The sequence below is a fragment of the Vombatus ursinus genome, unplaced genomic scaffold (assembly GCF_900497805.2).
Source record: "Vombatus ursinus unplaced genomic scaffold, bare-nosed wombat genome assembly UNPS02014821.1, whole genome shotgun sequence".
In the NCBI taxonomy this organism is placed as follows: Eukaryota; Metazoa; Chordata; class Mammalia; order Diprotodontia; family Vombatidae; genus Vombatus; species Vombatus ursinus.
The window spans coordinates 45,500,416-45,524,502 of NW_020954599.1; positions in this window are offsets into that span (position 1 = coordinate 45,500,416).

Below are 24,087 nucleotides of genomic sequence, written 5' to 3' on the forward strand. Positions count from 1 at the left end.
ATCTAACCAACACTATTCGCAAGCTATCTGTAGGATTCTTGGGCCCTCAGTTGTCTTCGGGGCCCTGTGGTATCAACCCCAAGGATTCCATCTCAAGAATATTCAGTCCTAAAAGGCCCGCAACCCTCAATCAGGTCTTTGTGGTGTCTATGTAGGAGACTAAATTAATTATGCACATTTTTTGGGTCAAAAACCTACTTCCTGCCTTAAATGTGTTTAGATGTTGGAAGTAAAAGCATAGTTTCTTGGCTGGAATTATCCAGATAATCTCATCGATTTCTATAAAATACAGACCAAGTGGCCAGTTCGAGTGTGTATTTTATAAGGAAAAAAGGAAGTGCTTACCTTCCAGGTAAACCACCTCTGTTAGGAAACTCTAGAGTCTACAATTGAGGTTAAAACCGCTCATCCCAGAAGGCTTTTTTTTTTTAATGTAAAACTAACCACGTGCGACCGGATGTCTCTGTATGACAGGACCCGAGGGTTTAAAAATATCTGTCTTTGTTGTAGCGCCAAATCATCTTTAAATACAGTTGTGGTGAATAAGAAATTAGGGGCTGGAGAGAACTGCAGATTCTCTCTGATGAGACACTGCTGAGCCAGATGAAACACCTTAGAGTATTGGGGATAGGGGGGACGGACAGAAATACTCTAAAGACTCCATCAATGACTCCAGAATAGCAAAGAGGACCAGGACAGGCTTTAGTCTAAGTATAAATGGCAGCAACTTCACCTTTCCTAGAAAGACTGAAGTTACTGTCCATTTAAACCACCTCAACCCCGCCCCCCATATTGTGGAAAGAGAGAAATCAACTTTTTAAATACTAATCACAAAAATGATAATAAAAATACAGTCGATATAGCAAGGCAGCTGAAGTCTTTTATAAGACATCTTTCATTTAAGTGTACGACGAAGAAAAATGACCCCTTTGAAAATGTCTGCCCCCTTGTTCCCAGCGAGAGAGAGAGAGAGAGAGAGAGCAACTTGAGTCTGAAACTGGAAACTGGTGTCCAGTGGGGAAAGTCGCTGGTGGCCCCTCCTGACCGTCCGCTTTGAGAATCTGTTTTTCATATACTCGCCCAGTAATCACCTCAAGCTACAACAGTCTCTGAAATTGTTAATTATTGTAATTTTCAGGGACTCTCACAAAACGAATTCTTCACGTTAATGATCCTTTGTGAGATATGACACCAATTTCCATCCTTTGTAATTTTTTAAAATGTAACTAATATCTCAGAAAAAGTATTGGGGTTGGCAAGGAGCGGGGAGGGAGCGTGGTGTATAAGTTCGGGAAAGATAGCAGGGTGGGTAGGAGCAGGGAGATGGAAGGAGCGCTCTTTCTTCCTCCCCAGCCTGGTAAAAGGAGACTGGGAGGCTTGCTGCAGTCCAGCAGACACCCTTTGATTGAGGAGGGTATTTGGGGAGTTGCAGTGTTGTGCAGAAGATCATGTCTTTGCCCCATGGTGCTGTCAGCGGTGACAGATCCCAGATGGAGCCGCTACTGTATGGCAGATTGAGTTTCCCAGCAGAAAACTCTCTCCCTCCCTCCTAAACGTCTTCAAAAACCTTCTCCAGATACTCTAGGTCACTTCGTCTGAAAATGAAAAAGCCCGACCTCAAACGTTGGAGCTTCTTCTACTACTTTTTTTTTTTTTTAATACGTTTTAGTTTCTCTGCGCTGCCTCTCTGCCTGCCTCTTCGCCTAGCACGGACTCCAAAGGCTGCTGTTGCTGCTAAAAGCGAGCACTGCAGCTGTAGCCAGATGTTACCACTTTCCCCCGTCCCCGGGTGCCAGATCAGAGAGGGCTGCCGAGCCTGGGCCTACGGACTGCCCTCTCACAGGCCCCCAATACACCTATACAGGTATTCCCAGCCCAAGGCTGGTACGGAATGACTACCAGGACAACCAAAACACTGAGTCGGCCTGAAGCAAATCCTGTGGCGGGTAGGTGCCGGGACTGGAGTGAGGGGGAAAGGAAAAAGGAAGTTGAAACGAGGGTAAAGAACGGGGTGGGAGTCGCCTACTTCTGGGATGCGTCTTATTGCTTCATTTTTCCTTGGCGAAGGGGTTTGGGCAGAGAAGCCCCAGAATGGTACCGGCTCAAATTCGCCTTAGGCCGACGGAGGGAGGGAGTGAAAAGAGAGAGAAAGAAGAGGGGAGGGGAGAGTAGGGGAGAGGTCTGTAGAGGGAGCGAAATAGAGACCAGTTCTATTTCCTTTCCTTCAGCTAGATTTCCTTAGGGTTCTCAGCTAGCTGCCCAAGGAGGCTTCGCTGCCGGGTACCCCCAAGGCGTCCTGTGGGGACTAAAGGACTCCGAAAACTGGAGAATGTAAGATACGAAGGTGGAGGTGAGGTGTGGTTAGAGTAAGGCAAAGGCTCCAGATCTCTAGGAGCCTGCGGTCGGGTGAAGCCGGGGCTGGGGAGAAGAGAACCGAGGTGTTCTGTGAGAACTGAAGACAAGCTCCGGGTAAAAGAATCCTATCGGGGCGGAGCTGTCAAGAGGGGAGGAGGGCGGAAGGTAGGGAGGGGGATAGGAAGGTGAGTTCTGAGAGATTGTCTGTGGCAGAAGCGGGGAAACTGGACTTAGGGCCTCTCCTCGGTGGGAAAGAGGGGGTAGAAGCCAAGATCAGGAAGGCTTGGGGGACTCACACTTTCCACAGGAGAAATCTTCATGCTGGACAGTCCCTGGACCCTCCACCCCCACTGGAGAGGTCCCCACTTGCCTCCGGAAAGGAAACTCGAGTTTTGAAATTCAGTTGTAGTTGAAAATAGAGATTGGGACAGAGACAGAGAAAGATGTAGCATGTGTGTTTGTGTATATAAATACACATTAAACAGAGAGCTTGAGCTTAAACGGGTGAGGGAGACGATGAAGGGAGGATGAAAGGGATCCCAGGAGTGGTCTAGAAAGGAAGGGAAAATATCACCGACATACTTCCTTTCCTTCGGTTTACCAGCCTCTTCTCACACACAAATTCACACGCCCCCAAGATGCTATCTGACTGCGGGGTGACCACACTACGCTCTTAACCTTCCGACTCTTATTTGGGGTCTCAGGCACAGAGAAAAAGAGAGATACGAACATTGAGCTTTATCCCTTAAGGGCTAACTTTCAGATCCCGGACTCTCACTACCCTTTTCTTTCTATTTTATTTTGGACATCAAGCTCTACTGATACCGTAGCACTGGAGTTGAAAATGGAGCCAAGTTCGAGGACAAACACACACACTCACACACACACACACACACACACACACAACACGTCCCACTCCCACCCCTCAAGGATTCCGAATTAACCGGGTTGAAGCTTTCTGTCTTTAAGTCAGCGCTTCTAGATCTACGGTCCTCCTTCTGAGAGTCCACAAGGAGCCCTGGGATTTGTATAGAACTCCTCTAGAACCCTAGGGACCCCTTTGGGGAATTTCTCCTTTCTAAACTGCAACTGCTAGGGGACACCTCGGGGTGCAGTGGTGCCGACTGAGAAAACACGCCCCATTTGGCAGCAGGCAGCACATCCATCACCCTACCCCTTAGCTCGGCATTTTATGATGAAGATTATTTATTTCAAAGAAGCCAAACCTTCCCGCACCCTGAAGGCCGACTTCCTAGTAAAATCGGATGCCAAACTTTTAAAGTTTTCCAATCTTCTACTTCCGTCCCTCCTCCCTTCAACACACATATTTTAAAAGAAAAAGAAGTTGAAGGAAAAATAGACCTTACTTTATATATAAAAATCTGCTCCATTCATTTCTCCCAAAGAAATTTCATTACACTTGTAGAATTAATTACATTAATTATATGTCGATGTTTCTTATCTATTTATGAGTAGACGTATGATAAAATGTCTTTAAAATATTTTCTGACCGCCTCTTCCCAAATCTCTCATTCTCCAGTCCCTAACATTCTCCTCCTTCTTCCAGAGCCCCCTTCTTTATCAGTTAAAATCCTGAGCTCTTTATAAAAAGAAAAAACAAACTGAATTTCAAAACTCCCGCTTGCTCTTCGTAAAAGCGTGAGGAGCGGGGGAAGAGAGATTTTTTCAATGCACACGCTGGAAGTGGTTTATTTTGGTTTTTTTTCTCATACCCACATGTCTTATAAAAGGCTCCCACTGAAGGCAGCCCTAGTTTTTTTCTCTGATGAATGAAGGGGCTTTCTTGCAGACTTCAGGCCCCCACCCCCACCCCCTTGTGTTTTAAGTTCTTGCCTGTAGCAGAGGTGTAATTGTGACCGCTCCTGGTCCGCAGAGCCTCCTGTTGGGAACTGTTAGCTGGGGTTACATTAGGGCTGAGGACCTCCCAAGTGGTGGTGGCCTGGTGTCACAGGCTGGGACTCTGCATATTGTCCACTCTTCCCCTCTCTGTTCCCCTTTCCCATTTTCACTACCCTGCTCTCCCATTCTTCCCCTCCTTGATTGCCTTTTCTCTCCACTACTTTCTCTTCATCTACTTTTTCTCTCTTTCTCTTTTTTATTCTTGCTTCTTTCACTCCTCTGTTTCTCCTTTCCATTTAAGTCCACAGCTAACTGATCACCTTTTCTGGCATCTTGAAGAAAATATTTCACATTTTCTATACACTTCTCCTTCCAGTCCCTCACCCCCCTTCCACTTCCAAGATTCAGAACCATAAAGCACTTTCCCCCCCATAAAGTTAGAACCACAAATTGTAACCTTTCCTGGAGATCTGTCAATATGACGATTTACAATGAGATGAAAAAGCCCCTTTGCAGCACTTGATCTCAAAGAACCATCTTAATGAACTGGGGGGGGGGAAGGGGGGAGGGATGGTAGGATAGTTTTGTTTTGTTTGTATTCTTACAAATAAATATTTCAAGGGAGTCCTTGAAAGGCGAACCTAAATGAAGGTAGAAACATGCACAAAGCTTAAATTAAAAGAATGAGTAGAAAGCAGGATTCTAGGACTTCCTATCAAACTGAAGCTACCTGTTTTCATGTTAGTAGACTTTTAGCTACCTACTTTTTTCCAATTACCTCAGCCTGATTTAGAGTGAATGAATCCTGAAGAAAGGACTGTGGGTATTGGGGGACAGAGGCTGGATTATGCATGTCTTTCTCAGATTAAAGGTCTTTCTGTACTTTAGATCACATTCAAAATACAGGTACCAGATTCCTATTGTACAAATATAATGTCAAGTAACTGCAGACTGCCTATTTTCAAGTGACTCCAGTCAGGTTCATTACACGTTTGACAATCCAATAATCTTTGTTGGGTGGCTTTCTAGATCTTCTCCCCTTCTCTCACCACCACCCCTCCCCTCCAAGATCTGGTACTTGTATATATTTTCTTATATTTTTAGAAAGATATATTTTGCTGTGAAACAATTATATATGCTCTGCTGGGACAGGGGAGAGGATAATCGATTGGCGTCATACAACTCTAACGATCAAGGACATCTAACTATAGGGCAACTTAGTTCATAAAGCATTCTCCTCCTTCATGAAGGCAATGAGTAGTTTATGCTGTGTGCCTACACCATGCTCGCCTTAAACAAAGCCTAGGAATGGTAGGAGAGAACAGAGGAGAGACATCTAGATAAAGTTCCGTTCCCCTTCTGTTGAGTCCTTCCTTTACTGAAATCTTAATATAAACCGAATTTCTCAAGCAGCTGCACCAAATCTGGGCTTTTCCAGGTGGGATGAACAACAACAACAAAAAAAGCAAAACAACAAAACAAAACAAACAAACAAACAAAACCAACTCTTTAAATCACAAACTTCCTAGCGCCAGGACTCAAGTGAAAGATGTACATCAACCTCAGGCTTTCCTAGATAGCCTGGACGATCAGGAATGAATCTGATAGTTATTTAACTTCTAGAAATGAGCTTGGTCGAAATCCTCAGTAAACGCTGAATTAACCCTAAAGCAGGTCTTTAGTCCTCTCATTTTCCTTTAAGCAGGTAAATACGGAAGGCTTAGAGGCTTAGAGTTGCCACTTGGAAGACACTTGGAAAAGTAACAAAACTAGTCTAAGGCTTTGAGATCCAAGCCCACATGCCACTTGAGAAGTTAAACCGTCTTACTGATCATTCCTTTAAACTATTAGATATGCCTACGAGTCTCTCTCTCTACGTTTTCTGTCCACGGGTTATACACAGTCACAGACACACAGACCTCCCACATACCCACAGACAGATCGACAGACCCCTACAGACACAGGGCACACACACATACACTCATCCATTGGTGCATTTATGACCTATTGAAAATGTATCCTTTGGGGGAAAATACTACCTATAAAATATGAAATGTGAAGAGGCCTCATAGATTTTTTTTTCTTTTCCTTTTTTAAAAAGTTGATCTTGAACCATTTCAGCCGGACACCTTGGCTCCTTCGGTTGCTTCTGTAATTGCCCTGTTATTTTTGTTAAATGCTAAGGATTGGTTCCAAGTGACCTCTGCTCAGTGAAAACCATTGTCTAACATTTTGAATGAGGTCCCCCACCCCCAAATAAAAGAGCATTAGGACTACTGCGAATTGCCCGATCTATTACCGGTTTTATCTTTATGGGGCATGGGGTTGGGGGGGGGGGAGTTGCGTTGGAAAGATCATCTTGCTTTTTCTCTTTCTATAATTAGTTCCTTCCAAGCATAGACTTCAACTGCTTTGGACAGCTGGGGGAATCCATCAAACCCTTGATAATCTACCAGCCTCCCACTGCTCCCTTCACCGTTGCCTTTTATTTCTTTTCCAACACGTTATTTTTAAAGGGCTTATTTTGCTGAAAACTTTACAGATTCTCCATTGAATCCCGTTCCCTTGATAAAAACAACTACCAAAAAAACAAAAAAGTCCCAATGGTCACCACCTGTTGTTGTTTTTTCAATTGGGAAAGATGATCTATAGAATCATGGCATATTAAGGTTGAAAGGGGCATTATGCTTACTAATCTATGAGCATATTCTTTGCCTGAGGATTTAGTAAGACAGGTGAACAGGGTGTTTTTGCTCTTTCCATCCCTGTCCTTTCGACAGGGTTTAAAACCTAGACAGTGTCAATTGTATGCTATGATTCTCTCCTGGAATTTGGTCTCCGAAATAAAGGCAAGTTTATGTCGCCTGCTGGTCCACATGCAACCCAGTTAGTTTGATCGAGGAAACAGAAAAGGAAGCAGAATGGATATGTGATAATATCTTGCCTATCTCGATAGGGCTAGTATTTATTTGTTTGTCCGAATGCTTAGTGAAACTTGGTGAGCTCCCATATTGAAATCTGTAAAAATTTTCCAATCTAAAACTCGAAGCTATCATGTAATGACTTGGAAAGGTGAGGAAGGAATAGGTGTTTAATTCCCTTCTTTTTCTGATCATTTTTACTCCTTAGTTTAAATCATCTTTTCGTTATACAGACAGCTTTAAAACATGAAGTTTCAGTGGAAGGATTTGGCTAAGGGAACATTTTGCACATGTTTTAAATCCCTGAATTCTAGTTAACTATCTTGTCTCCCCTATTTTCAAAGTTAACATAAACTGACTGCAATTGATAGGGAAAAAAAGTTCCATCTTTCTGAAAAAGGCAGTTTCAAAAACACAGGAGAAAATGGGACAACTGCTATTAGTCCCACACCTGACTTCTGCTTTTCACTGCTGGGGACCAAACCCATCTTTCAAGTCATTATTGCCATTAACCCCACTCAGCTGTAGGTTTTTTTATTAAATTTTCCCAGTGTGAGGAACCCACAAAAAATGTGCATCTTCATCCTGCTTTTTAAAAATCTGTCCCATTAAGTACCCTCCTTTTTCAACCATCTGCTTAGACATATAATGCCCTGTAAGATAGATGGGTTAATTCCAATTGACTAAAGTGATTAAAGATTCAATACATATTTGATAATCTATTAGTGTTTGTTGGATGGCTTTCTAGATCCTCCACCTTCTCCTTCCTGCCTTATGATCTTGTGCCTGTATATAGTATATTTTTAGAAAGATACATTTTGCTCCAAACCAATTATATCTGTTCTGCTGGGTAGGGGAGGGGTTGCTGGAAGCTTTGAAAGAACTAAAAAAGCTCACACCGATACACAATGTGACCAGGGCATGAGACTGTTCCTAAGCATAATTAAAAATATATGGAGAAGAGATGAGGCACATGCAAAACAAATGATTTTTTCTGGCTCCAAAGAGCAGATGGCTTGACTTTTTTTTTTTAATTTCATCAAGGCTCAATCCAAATAAGAAAGAAGAAAGGATGGAAGGGAAAGAGAAACATGGGAGATGGAAAGAAAGGAGGGAGGGAAGGAAGGAAGGAAGGAAGGAAGAGAGGAAGGAAGACAGGAACAGAAAGAGCATCATAGTGAGATGACATGGGTTTGAATCCTGGCTCTGCTTATTAACTGTCTGTTTGACCTTGAGAAAGTTACTTAATCTCTGAACCTCAATTTCTTTATTTTGTAAATGATGGGATTATACTAGGTGGTCATTAAGATCAAGAAGAGGTAGACATGACTGAAATGACTGAATAACAACAACAATCACTAAGATCTCTTTCATTCCTATGTCTCTTATGACCCTATGGAAAAGCAGAAGCAATAAAGACTATAGAAAGAATAATGAAGGAACAGAAGAAAAAATTATTCTTGAGTCATGAGAGTCAATTTCTTATACTTGGTGTTTTTTTATTTATCCTTTTGGAGGTCAACTTGCAAAGGATTAAGTGAACTTTTAATGTGTAAAATAAATAAACTAATAAATAAAATTTGCTCTTGCTGTAAGACAGAGTTTGCCAAGTTCCCACCTGGAATTGCTTTTTATGAGTTATAAACCTTGGGGGGGGGGGAAGAAGTTTATAATCAAATGACTGAAGCAAATTCTGTCATGTTTAAATAAGTTTATGGATACTAGTATAGACAAAGTATATTCTATCTGCATTGCACTGATCACCAGTCTTTCCATTCTGCCCATTTGGATGATTTACTGACCATTTGAGATAATTTTGGGGGTTGAGGCTTCTCAGCCTAGGCCTTGAGAATTCCTTTGTGGATAAGAAGGCAATATCTAAAAGTGGTACACTCAGATGAGGCTCACCGTGAGTTCTTCTGGTGGCTGTCCTTTTGCTATTTATATTTTGATTCTCAAAAGCTCTTTGACTAGTTGCAAGCAAACTCCTCAGAGCAAAGTTGACTTAGAGGAAAGAAAGGACCTCTGAAACCCTCCCACAACATGTTGGCAATGCAATAGCTTTGCCTTAGTTATCGGTGTAGGTTGGTGGGGAGGGGGAAGGGAGGCTGAGGGGATGGAAAACGAACTCTATTAATAGCAACTCCCGCCCCAATCCCCATCAATAAACCTATTTGTCCTTAACCTTCCAATGAAAACAAATCCTATTAAAAAGCGAATGACTTTACCCAAATCACTGGACGATTGAGCCGTAAGTACCAGGCAGTGGAGCTGGGTGACATTTGAGGATTTTGAGGAAAGGACTCTATGTCCTGGGAGACGATACATACACAGAAACACAATGTTTCTCTTAGGTCACAGATGAGAAACCGCCACCTATCGGGAGTTCCAGGAATACCAGGCAATGCCTTTATAGGGAAGGTTGCAAGTGCAAACTGTCCTCTCTATCTTTCCTCTCTATCTTTCCTCTCTTCTATCACTGTGTCTCCCCCTGCCTGTCAGTCAGTTGGTCAATCAGTCAGTCAATAAACATGTAATAAATGCTCCCTACTTGCCAGGCACTGCGCCAAGAGCTGAGGGTTACAACGGCAAAAACACGGTACCTGCCCTCACAGAGCTTAATCTCGGCTCCATCATCTGTCTCGCTGTCCCTCGGTCTCTATATCTCCCCTCACCCGCAGCCTTCTCGAAGAACTACTGACAAGTTTGTCTTCCACCTTCCTTAAAATACTGTGAGTGGCAGTTTTAGCCAAAGTCAAGGAACTCCATTCGTTCATTTATCTATCTTGAAAAGCAACAGCTGAACCCCCCTTTCCTTTTTATCATGAATCCTATGGGCTTGGTAAGGATTGGAGGGTGTTTATTGTCAGCAACTCTGCTTTCCCAGCTCCACCAGGATGGAGAATATCTTTTCTCTCTCCTGCAACACTATGTGGCCATTTCCTCAGACGACCAACCCAAGTAACATAACTTTAATTAATGTGTTTATATGTTGGATCCTTGCCTTGGCTTGTGCTGTATTAATGGATGGAGCCTAAGTGATCAGGAGTAAGAGACCTAATGAACTGTGGACCCATTAGTGGACTTTGAAATTAATTATGTTGGAGATAGCAAGCCCAGGAAATTGAACATTATTTTTACTTTATAGAAATAAGAACGTGGAAAGGGGAAGTATCAGTGCTGGGTACAAAAGGAGAAAAACTTAATTTTTGCAGCCATAGAAAATAACTGAAATATGTTTCTCTTAATTTCTAGGATTTCTAAAATCTTTTCCCCTCCTCTTATCTTTCTTTACCATAAGAAATTTTCATTAATTTTTACAGCTATGAGAGACTTAAAAAATAATCCAGCACAACCCCTCCATTTTACAAATCAGGAAACTACTACTCTCGATTGAAGTGATTTGCCCAAGGTCACCCAGCTAGTGTTAGTCAGGACTAAAACTGAAGTCTAATGATCCCTAGTACAGTGTTTGCTCCATGCCATCAGCCTGTTCTCTCTCTGATGGAGGGTTGTCATTTTTAGGTAAAGTTATCTCAGCAAACTCCTATAGTCTGTTTGATGCCTTTGTAACAGAATCAAACTTGAAAAGTCGATAGGAATACAGAAACCTTTCACTTAGAAACAGTTTTGAATGAAATTATGGTATAGAAGGAGATAAATACCCACCAGTTAAATTACAGCTTTAGAATAATTTATTTAACACAACAGGTAGATCTAAGCTATTTCCCCAATGGCTTTATTTAGCCTAAAGAAGGTGAAGCAGTTCATACTACAAATACTTAATCTTTATTTTTTTAACAGCTAAAAAAAAGTAGATTTATCTTTCCAAGGGGGAGAAAGGTTAAAGATTTCATAAAGGGAAGCTGTATATTTGTTCTCATCAAAAGCACTAGTGGATCTATTGACATGGTATCATGAGTTTTATTTCGAGTCTAGTTGAATGTCTGGAGATGAGGATGCTGAGCAGACATATAGACAGACCTCTGGAGTTGATCAAATGCAAGGGAACTCCAGTGGTTAATCAGAAATCGCATGTTATTATAATGTAACCAGATCAAAGAGAGGGCCAGGGAAAGCTGGGACCTACTAATACATATTTCTCTGCCTCTCTGATGATAGAAGTTTCAGAGTTTTATGGAAATCCCTAAATGTAAAGTTAGAGAAAAAAGAGGCAGAAACAGAGTGACAAACAGAGAGACAGAGACAGAGAGACACAGAAAGACAGAGACAAAAAATGAAATAGGGAACATTTATTTCCTACTAAGTAAATCTTCCCAAGCATGGGCTTAATTTAGAGGTAGACTTAGTGTGTATATACATTTACTGCCAGCTTACAGCTAACAAGTTACCCACATAATGGGGGAGGAGAGTATGTGTGGCGGGGGGGGGGGGGGGGGAAGACCCAAAATATTAGACTGTCTGTTTACATCGCAACAAATAATTACCTACATTTCAATTTGACTTTGCATCAACCTTGCCCATGTAAGTGAGCTTCTGCAGTGCTTCTGTGGGTGCTGTGTCAGTCAAAAGCAGTGACTTTGGAAGTGATTTTTGTCATTCCTCCCTCAGCCCCCAAGAAAGAAAGAAAATACATGACAATGATACCCTGACTAACTGAAAAAGACTTTCTTGGCACCCTGGTTTAAGTTTTTTAAAATGGATAAATGTGGCCAGGTCTTAAATGAATCCTCTGGGAGTGAATTTTAATGTAAATATAACATGATTCTAATAATCATTTTAATTGACTCTCATTGAGGCCTGAATTTTTGCTTATTTATATCAGAATGTAAGAACATGTTAATGGCTAATTAAATCAGATCCTATTTTGAATATCTCTGATACTATTGACTGTAAAAATATGAGTTTTTTGTCTGCCAGATTCCAGTGAGTATATATATTTTTAAAGGTGAGTTTTAAAGTGAGGAAACAGAATGACAAGAAACAAAAAAGAAAGAATGGGGGGAGAGAGAGGGAGAGGAAGAAGAGAGAGAGAGAGAGAGAGGGAGAGAGAGAGAGAGAGAGAGAGAGAGAGAGAGAGAGAGAAAAGCTGCTTCCTTCAAATGTTTCAAGAAGAAGAGCTGAGCTCTCCACATTCAGCCTTGACTTTTGTTCCTGTGTATTGAAAACAGAAAATGCCTGGCTCTTTAAGCCTTCTGTATGACCTGGATTTAGAGAATTATTCCCTTGTGTTTTTCACCTCTGGCCCTCCTTTAGAAGAAATGGCACCTAGATAGACATGGAAGCTGGGGAAAGAGGACCAGAGAAAGTCCTGAATCTGCTTCTTTCCTTGTCTGTTGGGCACCCCAATTAGAGGGAGTTGATACTCAGCTGCAGGAAAAGAAAGGATTGATGAAAAAGAAGTGATCTAACTCAAGGGACTGCTTAAATGAAGGAAATAAAGGAGATTCCTATTAGAGTTCAAGGAAAGTGGCCCAGTCCAGAGACTGGAGAACTGGGCACAGAGACCTCATGAGATCAACCTGGTACTAAAGACCCAGAAGGGATCCAGAGCAACCTTCCTTAAATTGGGTTCAAGGGATTTTTTGAAGTTCTGATTCTTGTGAGGATTGACAGTTCTGGAGTTCAAATCCTAAAAAGAAAGTTCTAGTTCTCAAGTTCTCTGCTACATCTTAGGAGCAGCAATGAGGAAGCTTAAGCTAAGGGAATATAGAGCTGAGGGGACTGTGGTTCTAGTCGTGGGGTTGACTGAAAGTGATGGAAACTATCCATCACCCTCATTTCCACTCTAGAATACATAGGTGCACACTCTTATCCCATGCAGTTCAGGGCATCTTGCAAGACAGCTTACAAAGTGTAAATTTATGGTCAGAACATCAAATTCTTAAAGAGTACATGCATGCCATCCCCTGCCACCAATTCTTGGATACATCCCTATACTTCTGAAGAATATTAATATGTAGAACAGTCTGTTTCCCAAAACTGATGACACTCCATCCCCAATCTACAGCAACACGTCAATCTCAGGATAGTTTGAATTTGCTAGAAACATCATACAGTTGGGGCAATCCAAAAACTACGGGACTGACAGATCAAATTTCCAGATCCTCTAAGGGTCTAACTAGGAATTTATTGGCAAGGAGGTGTCTTGTGGTAGTGAAAAATCTCCCTCAACTGGGAGTCAAAAGAAATGAATTCTAGTTCAGGCTCTGGCACTGATTAAGCCTTTTGACTCTAGACAAGTCTTTGAGTCTTTTTCAAAATTTTTTTTCAAAAAATTTCAAGCTTAACAAACACCAAATAGACTAGGCACTTTCATATTAGCTTGTCATTTTCAAAGCTGTATTACTTAGCTGATCTTCTTAGCAAGTCTTTGTTCTGTTCTATGGAGATGATTTAATGACCCTCTTATTTTTCTTCTCTTTCCTTTATGTTATACTATTCCTATACCCATTTCCCATAGGAAAGGAAAGGAAAGGAAAATATACATAGTTAAACAGAACAAAATTTCACAATGGCTGTGTCTGAAAATGAATTTCTCATTCTGCATCTAAAGACAATCACCATCAAGAGGGTAACAAGCTTAAGTCCTCCAAAATTATGGTTGGTCACTCTACTGATACAAATTCTCAAGTCTTTCAAAGTTGTTTTTTTCTTGAGTCTTTCTGAGCCTCCATATCTTTGTCTGTAAAATGGGGATAAAAAGCAATGCCTTGCCCTGCCCTCTTCATCTAATTGCTGAAAAATCCAGCCAAGGTGTCAGAGATTGTTGTTCTAAGGGGCTTTTTCACTTTGTCCCTGTCCACTGATCACTGATAGGTCATCATCCTTCAGCCTCTCAGGACCCAAGAGCATATCTCTGAAGCTCAATTAAATAACTGTTCAAGGATAATGGCAGTACTGGAACCAGTAATAACAGCAATCTCCTAGGATTTCTCAGCCAAGCTTCTGTACTGAAACCTTTAGATAAAGGTGTTAGTCAATATGACTAAGAAAGTGGTTTTGTTTAGGGGTTCTTCACCTTGAACTTGTGCGTATAGATGTGTATGTAATTGTTTTTCAAGATAATTGGTTTTCTTTGTAATCTTGTGTATTTTATTTTATGCATTTACAAGCATTATTCTGAGAAGTGCACAGGCTTCATCAGATTTCTGAAGAGGTTCATGACACGCGAAAAGTTAAGAAACCTGATCTTTGATGGTTACAGGTCTGCACACCCTGTACAGGGATCAATCGGTCAGTTGACAAGCTATTGCTATGCACTGTGAGGGACCTCTCACTTTAACTAGAGAAACCCTTCAAAATTTCCCACCACCTCAATAGTGTTTCCCTCCTGGCTAGGATGCTTCTTTGTACCCTCTCTGGAGGTGGCTGGAGAAAGGCTCCAATCAAATTCCCTCTGGCTCCCCCTGGCTGTCAGTACTTCCAATAGATGCCTTTCTTTTCTTCCTTCATCTCTTGCCTCCAAGACTCAGGTCTCACTTTCCTCCAGTCCAAAGGCAGACTCCTTGAAAATAAGAGTTCAGAAAGTGTTAAAGAAGATTGATTGCAGGGCCCTCTGGGAGGGGAAAGAAGGGCCTTCCAAACAGTTAGCTGTGCCTCCAGAATTGGTCAGTCTTAAATACACATATGTATACATATATACACAAAAACTTATACATGTATGTGCTCAGATACACCTGAGGAAAATAACAGACTGGTACTAAGTAAGAGAAAAGGAGACTTTGGCAGAAATCTGAACATTTCAGCTTCCAACCCTCTCAGAGAGGAGATACCTGGTTTCTTCAGACTACAAAAAAATCTCCCCTACTAACTCATCTTTTTGCCTTGGTATGTCATAATATCCCTCTACCTGTTACTTAGTCTTTATTTATTTTTAAAAAAATACTTTTAAAATTGATCTTTATTGATATGTTTACTTCCCCTGTATTTCCCCTTCGATCTTCCCTCCTCCCACCTCCCAGGGAGTCATCCCTTAAAACAAAATTTTAAAAGAGAAAAAGAAAAAAATCATCAAAACCAATTAATATATCAAAAAGTTTGATGTTCCATGCTCAGGGACCCTGAATCTCTACTATAGAGTGGAGGGAATGTTTTCTCGTATTTCTTTGAATCTCAGTCTCTTTTAAAAGATAGCATTTTTCTTCTAAAGTTTTGAAGTATACCACTTAAAGGACCCAGTCCCCAACAACATCTCTATTGTAGTTTCTTTAAGGCAATGGTACTTTTCATCAAGGCATAAGACAGTTTTCTCTACAGTCCTTCCAGTAAAATGCCCAGTTAAACATTCCAATAATTCTTATTTATCTCCTTCTTCCACTCTGGCCCAAATACACCATCCTCAATAATATAGCCCTTCCACTTTGCACTGCCCTCTCCCTGCCCCAACATTGCTGCACAGGAACACATCTAACTAGAGCCCTAGCGCTCTAGGTGCCTGAATCTTTCCTTAGTAGCATGGGGGTCTCTTGTTGCTGGTCTGGAAACACTTCATTTTCCCACAGTATTTTACATTCATATTACTTTTCACACCCTGTTAGGCAATAATGGCACTGAAACTGCTAAATATTTCCATGCTCTAAGCCTACTCTCTAGAGACTCTATCAGACCAACTCAGCTTCCTCCTTTGTTTTTAAGAGATTTAAGCTATTTATTCCATCTTTATGCAGTGGTTTCATTTCTATATTCTTCTCGCCTCTCCTCTTCTCTTCATTTCCCTCTCTTCCCTTCCCCCATCTTAATTACAATGCCTTCCCTCTGCTAATTATCTCCTGTTTATCCTATACAAAGCTGGCTATTAATATGTCTATTTGCTTGTTTTATCCCCCATTATATTGTAAGCTCCGTGAGGGCAGAAACTGTCTTTTGCCTCTGTTTTTATCCTCAGTACAATGCCTAGCACATAATAGATACTTAATGAATATTGATTGGTTGAGTTAAAATTGGCTACTGAAATGTTCACTCATTTCTCCTAGTTCACTAGGGCTAAACGAAGCAAATATAATCCTTCTTCCACATGGTATCCCTCCAGATACTTGAAATCAGCTCCAATGCCTGTCCTTTAAGGTCTGATCTCTTATCAGAAAGTTTTGCTCTCCTGCACCTATCTGCACTCTGTCTTTTCTTGTCTTTTCCTAATGTTCATGGTTTGTTACCTCCCTTTCTAGAACCTTGATCTTCTGAAAGAGGCTTTGATTTTTGAATTAGGGAATTTGCTTCCTCTCTGGGAGCTTTGTTAGCCCATAGGCCTTTCACTGTCTCCAAACATCTCAGGGTAAGGTCAAATTAAAGGGTCAGGATGGACTGGAATACACATCTTCCTTTGGAGCAACTGTTTGGAACTGACTTCTACTGCATGTTTGTTAATACTTCAGGGATGTCAAGTGAAAAAAAAATATATTGCCCAACATCCATTCCCAGCCTTTCACAATGTTAAATCCTCATTGAACACTCTCAGGGTGTTAAAGATAAATACACACAATAAACACAGAGGGCTCACACTTTGGGGCCAACTCAGTACTGTATCTCCATACCAGTCTGGATAGGGAGAAGAGAAGATCCCTGAACAAACAGCAAGTCCCCAAACACCGATTAACTCTCCCAGACCATTTCTGAACTCTCCCTGGAAGCTTAGGATAGAACACCCTCCTAACTAGGTGCTCTCTCTGCACCTGGACTTCGGTTACTACAAGGTGTTAAAAAAAAGCAAGCCTTGTAAGAGGGAGAGACTATATGGTAACGGCTACTATAGGGGAACCTTATCTTAGAATCATAGGATTTTAGAGCTAGGGATATGAGAAATCAACATGACCAACCTCTCATTTTAGGCCTGAGGAAATGGAGACCCTGATATTAGAAGTAACTTGCCCAAAATCATAAAGGCAGGAAGTGGTAGAGCTGGCATTCATATCTCAGAGACTATCTAGTCCAACCCAAACCTAAACAGGAATCCCCTCTACAACAAGTCTGTTTAGTTCAGGTCCTGCTTGAAGATCTTGAGTGATGCTGAACTCATTACCTCCCAAAGCAGGCTGTTTCACTTTGAAACAGTTCAGACTGCTGTTTGCCTTATCTGAATCCTCTTGGTTCCAGGAATTCTTCCTGGTTATCCCCATACTTGGAACACTTTTAATCTTCTGCTTGGATTACTGACCTCCATGGCTTCCTTTTAGTTTCAATTAAGATCCCATCTGCTACAGAAAGTCTTCCCCAACCCCTCTCAATTCCACTGCCTTTCTTCTGTCAATGATATCCTATTTATCTTATATATAGCTTGCTTTTTATATATGTGTTTGCTTGTTTTCTCCCTATTAGATTGTAAGCTGCTTGAGGGCAGGAACTGTCTTTTACCTCTGTTTTTATCCGAAGCACTTTGTACAATTCCTAGCACATAGTAGGCACTTAATAGATATTGATTGATTGAGTCAAAATTAGCTACTCTGAAATGTTCACCCATTTCTCCTAGTTCACTAGGGCCAAAAAAAGCAAATATAATAGCATCCCTCCAGATACTTGGAGTCAGCTCCAATGCCAGTCCTTCAAGGTCTGATTGTCTATCAGTAAGAGTTTTGCTCTCCTACACCAGTCTGCACTCTGTCTTTTCTTGTCCTTTCCCATTGTTCATGGCAATGCTCAGGGAAGAAACCCAGAATGAGGGCACAGTTCATGACTGGGACATCTTGGGAAGGGGAGACCCTAACCTAAATTGGAAAGGATCTTAGAAAGCCTTGAAAAAAAATTATTCTAAAAGAAAAGACTTGCATAAAGTAACAAGATTCCAAGGCAGAGCTGGGATTCAGATCAAGGTCTTCTGACATTAAGCCCTTTCTACATCATCAGACTCACTGCCTTTCTAACTAGTTCAAACTACATTGAAGCCAGCTACATTTCTAGCTCAAACTACATTGAAGCCAGCTCTTTTAGCACTCCAGGCTTTCTTATTTAAAGACTTTTTAATGATGCTAATTTAACACAAGTTAGGAATAATAATAACATCTCTATACAAATAGCTTCTCACAAGGAGTCTTCTCACAATAAACTTGTGTAACAGGTAGAGTATCATTTTCCTCATGACAGATGAGGAAGCTGGCTCAGAGATGCTCAGTGACTTGTCCACTATTATATAGCAGCTAGTAAGTATCAGAACAAAATTTGAACAGCATTTTTTGTATTGCATGATTCTGGTCCTGGCCCTTACCACCTACCCCTTTTCCCTGGTACCTGACTTCAGGGTGGGCCAAAGGGGATAGCGAGGACTACCACAAGGAAAAGCTAAAGCTTGGACACTTGCCCTTGAAATGTTTCCTTCCAATTGTCTTTTACTATGCCCAGACTGGGAGTGGGTAAAAGAGTGAGGAAGGCTTAGTATTCCAGAAGTCAAAAGAAGAGAGAGAATCTTTCCTTACAAAGCACTTTTCAAAATAGATTAAACTCCTGATCTTTAGTTAAAATGTTGTGGTTGGTAGCCTACTGAGGAGGGTGGAAAGTTATTCAATGAAGGGATGCTGAAGGGAAAGAGACAGAAAGAATAACAGGGACAGGGACAGGGACAAGTCAAAGAACCCTGAAGTAGAACTGGGATAACTGGGTTGGAATCTCAGCTCTACCAGTAATAAACTATGAGCTTGGGATAATTAACTTCTTTTTCAGTTTCCTCATCTATATAATGGGAATGCGGACATCTTGGGCTAGAAGTTCTCTCAGATCCCCCATGGTTTTTATAAATCTTTCAATCTCTCCCATACCATCCTTCCTTACTCCCTGGGAGTTACTCTGCCTGGTGGGTCACTCTTTTGAGTCTTATCTTAGGACTCCAGGTCTAGGTGGCTATGGAAAAGCTATGCATTCCTGTGAACAGTCTGTGTTGTCTCCTAGTGACCCTAAAAGGATGATCTTACCTCCTTAAAGGTCTAACAAACACTGCAGAGGAGTGATTTAGACCAGGATGGAAACCTGGCTCAAAGGGTTAGTAGTACTTTGAGCTCTGTACAAAGGCATTCCACACATTATCATACTTATCATCATTCACAGGAATGTGAAGGTTGCCTCAACCATGCTGATTAATTTGAGGAGGGCTGAGAATCTTCTATAAATGTTTTATCCTCTTGTGCTTTTATAATTTCCTTGGAATATTACAGTAGAGAAAGAAGGTGGGAGGGTGGGAGTGGGAAGGGGAGAAAAACAACTGATTTAAAACCAAAACTCCCGCCCTGACACTCCATTCCACCAAGTTACCCTGAACCCTGAGTTTCTTGTCCTCACCCCCTAACCAACAACTAATTAAGAGGCCTGCTCAGATTTGGTAATCGAGTACTTAAAGGAGACCTGAGAGGACTCCATACAACCATGAATTGACTGTACCTTAAGGAATACCAAGGGTTCCCTGAAGAGTGAGGTAGGAGTGGGAAATATGTCTTAAACCACCCAGCGAGTTGTTAGGGTTTTTTCTTTCTGTTAATACTTTAGCTTCCTCTACAGAAAATTCTTTGGGGGGGGGGGAGACTTGGTAGAACTTTGGGGTCCAGTAGAAGATCAAAGCAAGAAGGACAGAGAACAAAATCAGGGTGGGTGTAGAGGAACAGGATATTTCTTTTATTTCTTCCTCTCCTATTGAAACATGCTCTGAGGAAGTCTTTCCTTTCTTACAAGCCATTCTCATTTCTTCTTCCCCTCCTTACCTTCATTGTTTTTCTCTCTCCTGCTGGGGGGTATGAGTGTAGGCAGAGTTAGGAGAAATTCTATGAAATCTCTGTCTTGAATAATCCAGGCCCACCATTTGGAGAATTTTAATGGTAATTGTTAATGTCTAATTGATTTGAATTGCTAATTCCCTCACCCTAGAAAGCACTCTGCACCACATGCAAAGTTCATAGATGCATTCATTCACAACAAACCCACACTCACACTATCACAGAGCTGGCCCAAACCTTTCTCACTTTGGGAAATGGTCCCTTCAGTTGAACTAGCCTTCTCACTGTTTATCATTTAATTTTTCTGAGTTTGAGAAACATTTCTTAAAAGTTCTTGGCCCTGATTTCTTTCAGGTGGAGGACAATTCTGAGATTGACAGCACTGAAATGAGAGCTGCTCAAAGGACTCTAACACAGCCTGACTATAGTAACTCCTTTTTGGGTCATTTTTAAAAGCTTCTAATTTCTTGAATAACCACTGATACCACTTCCCCCCCCCTTCTTATCTAGTCAGTTACTAATATTCAATCATTAAATGAACATTTATTTCTTGGTGCAGTCTCAGATAGTAGAGAAAGGGCTGGACTCCACTGGAATGAGGAAGACCTGGGTTAAAATTACTCCTCCAATACTATGTGATTTGGGGTGAGTCACTCAAACTCTCAGTACCTGAAGAAAGCCACTAAGGCATAGACAGTTATGATCTGCATTGGAAGAAGTTCCCACACCTGGAAGGTACCAAGCTGACCCATAGTTCAAAATCACACCTCCTCTCTTTTGAGTAAACAAAGATGTATTATGCACCAATTTAGGTGTTTGTGGTTATCTGACTTGGTGGCACCAAAATCGGAATGCACAGGTTTGCAACCCCTCCTCCACCATTTAACTTAATTTATATTCTTATTCATTATAATTTTCTAAGATTGTTTACTGGGCTCATATTTGCTCTGCTACCTTACTGATAGAGAGAGGACTATGGGTGGGCAAGGCAAGGTGGACAATTAATACTTAAAACAAAATATTGTGTGGGAGGAAGGCAAATGGGGAACAATTTCATATTTCCACAAATGCAAATATTTTTCCTACACTCCAGAACCACTTCAAGTTTTTGAAGAATGGAAGCATATTTTTAAGGCCACTTCCTTGGTACATAATTTACATATTTTGTTATAAGCAAGGTGCTGTATGTTTTAGTGAAAGCTGAAAACATGAGGTACACTGTAACAAAGAAGCTGGGGAATTGCACAATTATCAAACCTGGCCTGGGAGTGCTCCACTGATTTGTGCTGTCTCTGCATGCAGGCGTGATAAAGACAAATCCTGACCCCTGCCAAGAAAGCTCTTTGCCCCAGCCATGATTCTGCTTACCAGAATGAAATGAGTTTCAAATATGCTCTCTTCCTGAACAGTAGGAACTCGGGTACGGGTAGAATCATAGATTGAGAGCTGGAAGGGACCTCAGGGGCCATTACGGCCAGCCATCTCATTTTACACTTGAGGAAACAGTTACAGAGAGGTTAAGTAAGACACTTGCCCATGCTGGCACAGTTTTTTAAGTGTTTGAAGTAGGATTTGAAAATTTAAGGCAGCGGATAAGAAACCTATAAACTAAGAAATAGGCAAAGTCAGGCAGCCGAGAGAATGAGAAATGCGGTGAACCCCAGGCAAACCCTATTCCCGCGGATACTCAACAAGCAATCATAGAAAAAGGGGAGACCATTCTCTAGACACTGCAAGTTTAAAAAAGAAGGGGATCTAAGACGAAGGGATAATTGGGCAGCTAATGTAATTGCCAATATTGAAGCATTAATTTGGTCTCTGACTTTTTGACATCCTGAAGTGAAACACTAGTGTTTAAGGATAGCTGCAAAGATGTCATCGCTTGGTATGTAGACATCGCCGGGTTTCTTTGGTCTCCGATGCACGTATTGATTTGAATGGGGGGGAAGGGATCTGACATTTGTTACTAGCTAACAACGAAAACTAGTTTTAAGCACCACGTTCGAAAAGGGAAAGAAATTGGGATAAAGAAGCATGTTTTTCTCTACCGTTCTGCACTCCTCCGATGCAGTTGCCGTTTCGCATCAACCAGCCCAGGGACCTTCAGCTTTATCTCCAGGTATTGGACCCTGGGCTAGGGGCAGCACCTGGAGTCAGCCTCGGGGCTTGAACCTTTTCCAACTTGGTCACCTGAAGCACCTCAGGGAATTCCAAGTCTATTATGCCGCAATCAAGTCCTAGAGGTTCACACACAGACTCATGTTTGGAAACAGTTCCTTTGACCAGAAGTGATGTTATTAGGGTTATTAATATCAATAATTAATATCAATAATCAAATATTAATATCAATAATGATCACTTATGCGGTTGATCCTGAGATCAACCTCCCCCAGGGGGGAGGGGCACGAGAGGGAGCAAGATTCTCATAAATAATTGTGTAAGGATTTGCTCACCACAGCTCAGTTGAGGACATAGGGAAAGTAAAATTACTCCTCTCCCTCGACTTTTACAGATGAGGCTCAGAGCAGACTAAAGACGTCACTGAAGGCCACTCGATCACAAAGGACGTCACTTGCCATATATTACTAAGTTTTTTAGCCAGGACTGGAAGCCACGTCTTCCGAACTCAGCCTCTGATCAAGTTACACCGCCTCGTCTCCTAATCAATCAATAAGGCTTTATTTTTAGCACTTGCTATATTGGTGCCCAGCCAGGAGTAAGTCCTGGGAGTGTGTTGGCAAGGAAATAAAAAAGAAGCAAGATAGATTCCTGCCTTCGAGTTTATCCTATTGGGAGTGTAATCCGTCAGTCAGTAAACTCTAGCATTTATTAATCCACCTCTACATGCCAGGCACTGTGCTAAGGCTAATTCATACATTGTACAAAGAGCAATGGTTCAAGAGCTGGGTTGAGGGAATGTTCACATCCTACCTTTAATGCTTATCTCCGTGACGTTGGATTTACCTTCTCTGGGGTTCATTTTCTGAATTTATAAAATGAGACGGTTGTACCACATGACCCCCAAGGTCCTTTGTAGAGCTATGAACAATTAGAATACACAATTAAGATCCTTCCTGCCTAGTTTTTGTTTGTTTGTTTTGTTTTTAAACACGTCTAGTATCAGTGGTTTCGCTTCGTTTTTAAATCCTCCTCCCCCTGCAAAAAAAAATGAATTAAAATAAAAATTTTTTTAAAATCCCAAAAGGTACCTTACCCTTAGAGTGTCTGTACTCTAAATACACTTTGTCTAAATGATGTCTTTCGCTTTGGTAAAAGTCTACGAAATTTCAAAAAGCTGGGGGTAAAGTGCGGGGCCAGTTTACGTAAATTTACCACAGAAATTAGCAAGGCCTTGTGGTGCGGTGTACTGTTGGAGACAGAAAATCAGACTTGTAACAAAGCAGAACTGGGGTTCGAGTTCCGGTTCCCAACCACATTGGCTGGGTGACCTTCGGCATATCACTTCACTTGTTTGTGCTCCCTAGGTAACTCTTTAAGACTATAACTTGCAGACGGGGTGTCGACCTTCATTGATAAAGGGAGTTTGCTCATCAAGGGAGTTCCTATTCTAATGAAATCTCAGATCCCGTTCCTCTCCCTGCCATAAGACCTAGAACTGAACAGGATCTTAGAGATCATGGAATCCAGTCCCCCTTGCTTTTGCCCGGAAGGCAGTGGACGAGGAGGTCTAAGGTGAAGCTGTTTGACTGGATGAGTCTCCCCTGGGGCTCAAGAAAACCTCGGCATCTTCTTCCCTTGTACTCTTCTTCCCTAAACCTGGGGTTCCACTCTTTCTAACGCAGCACCTGCTTGCATCTTTCGCCTGCTTGTATGGATTGAGACAGGGCCTCTTTACGGCCTCTCCACGCCCTCTTCCCTTGCCTAGATATCTATGCCATACCCCAGCACCCATTTTCCTAAGTGGTGGAGTGGCGTAGCGGTCCTGGACTTGGAGTCAGGAAGACCTGAGTTCCAATCCCGCCTCGGACACTTACTAGATGTGCCTCCTTACTTCCTCCCCCCCCTCCCCCCCCGCCAAGACACTCTCTGTCCCTTAGTTTCCTCATCTGTAAAAATGAGAAGACTGGACTCATGGCCTTTAAAATTCCTTCCAGTGCTTAAATCTTTGATCCTGTCCTGGTGAGGGTTCTGACCCTCACATTCTTTGGATTTCTTTCCAAGTGGTTTAGTTTTATGATCTTTCCACCACCTTTTGGAAGAGTTAGGAGGAAGGAGCAAAGTGGGTCTTTCCAATGTGTCTTCTGCAGGAGCTAATCCCAAAGCTAGGAAGGTCAGTATTC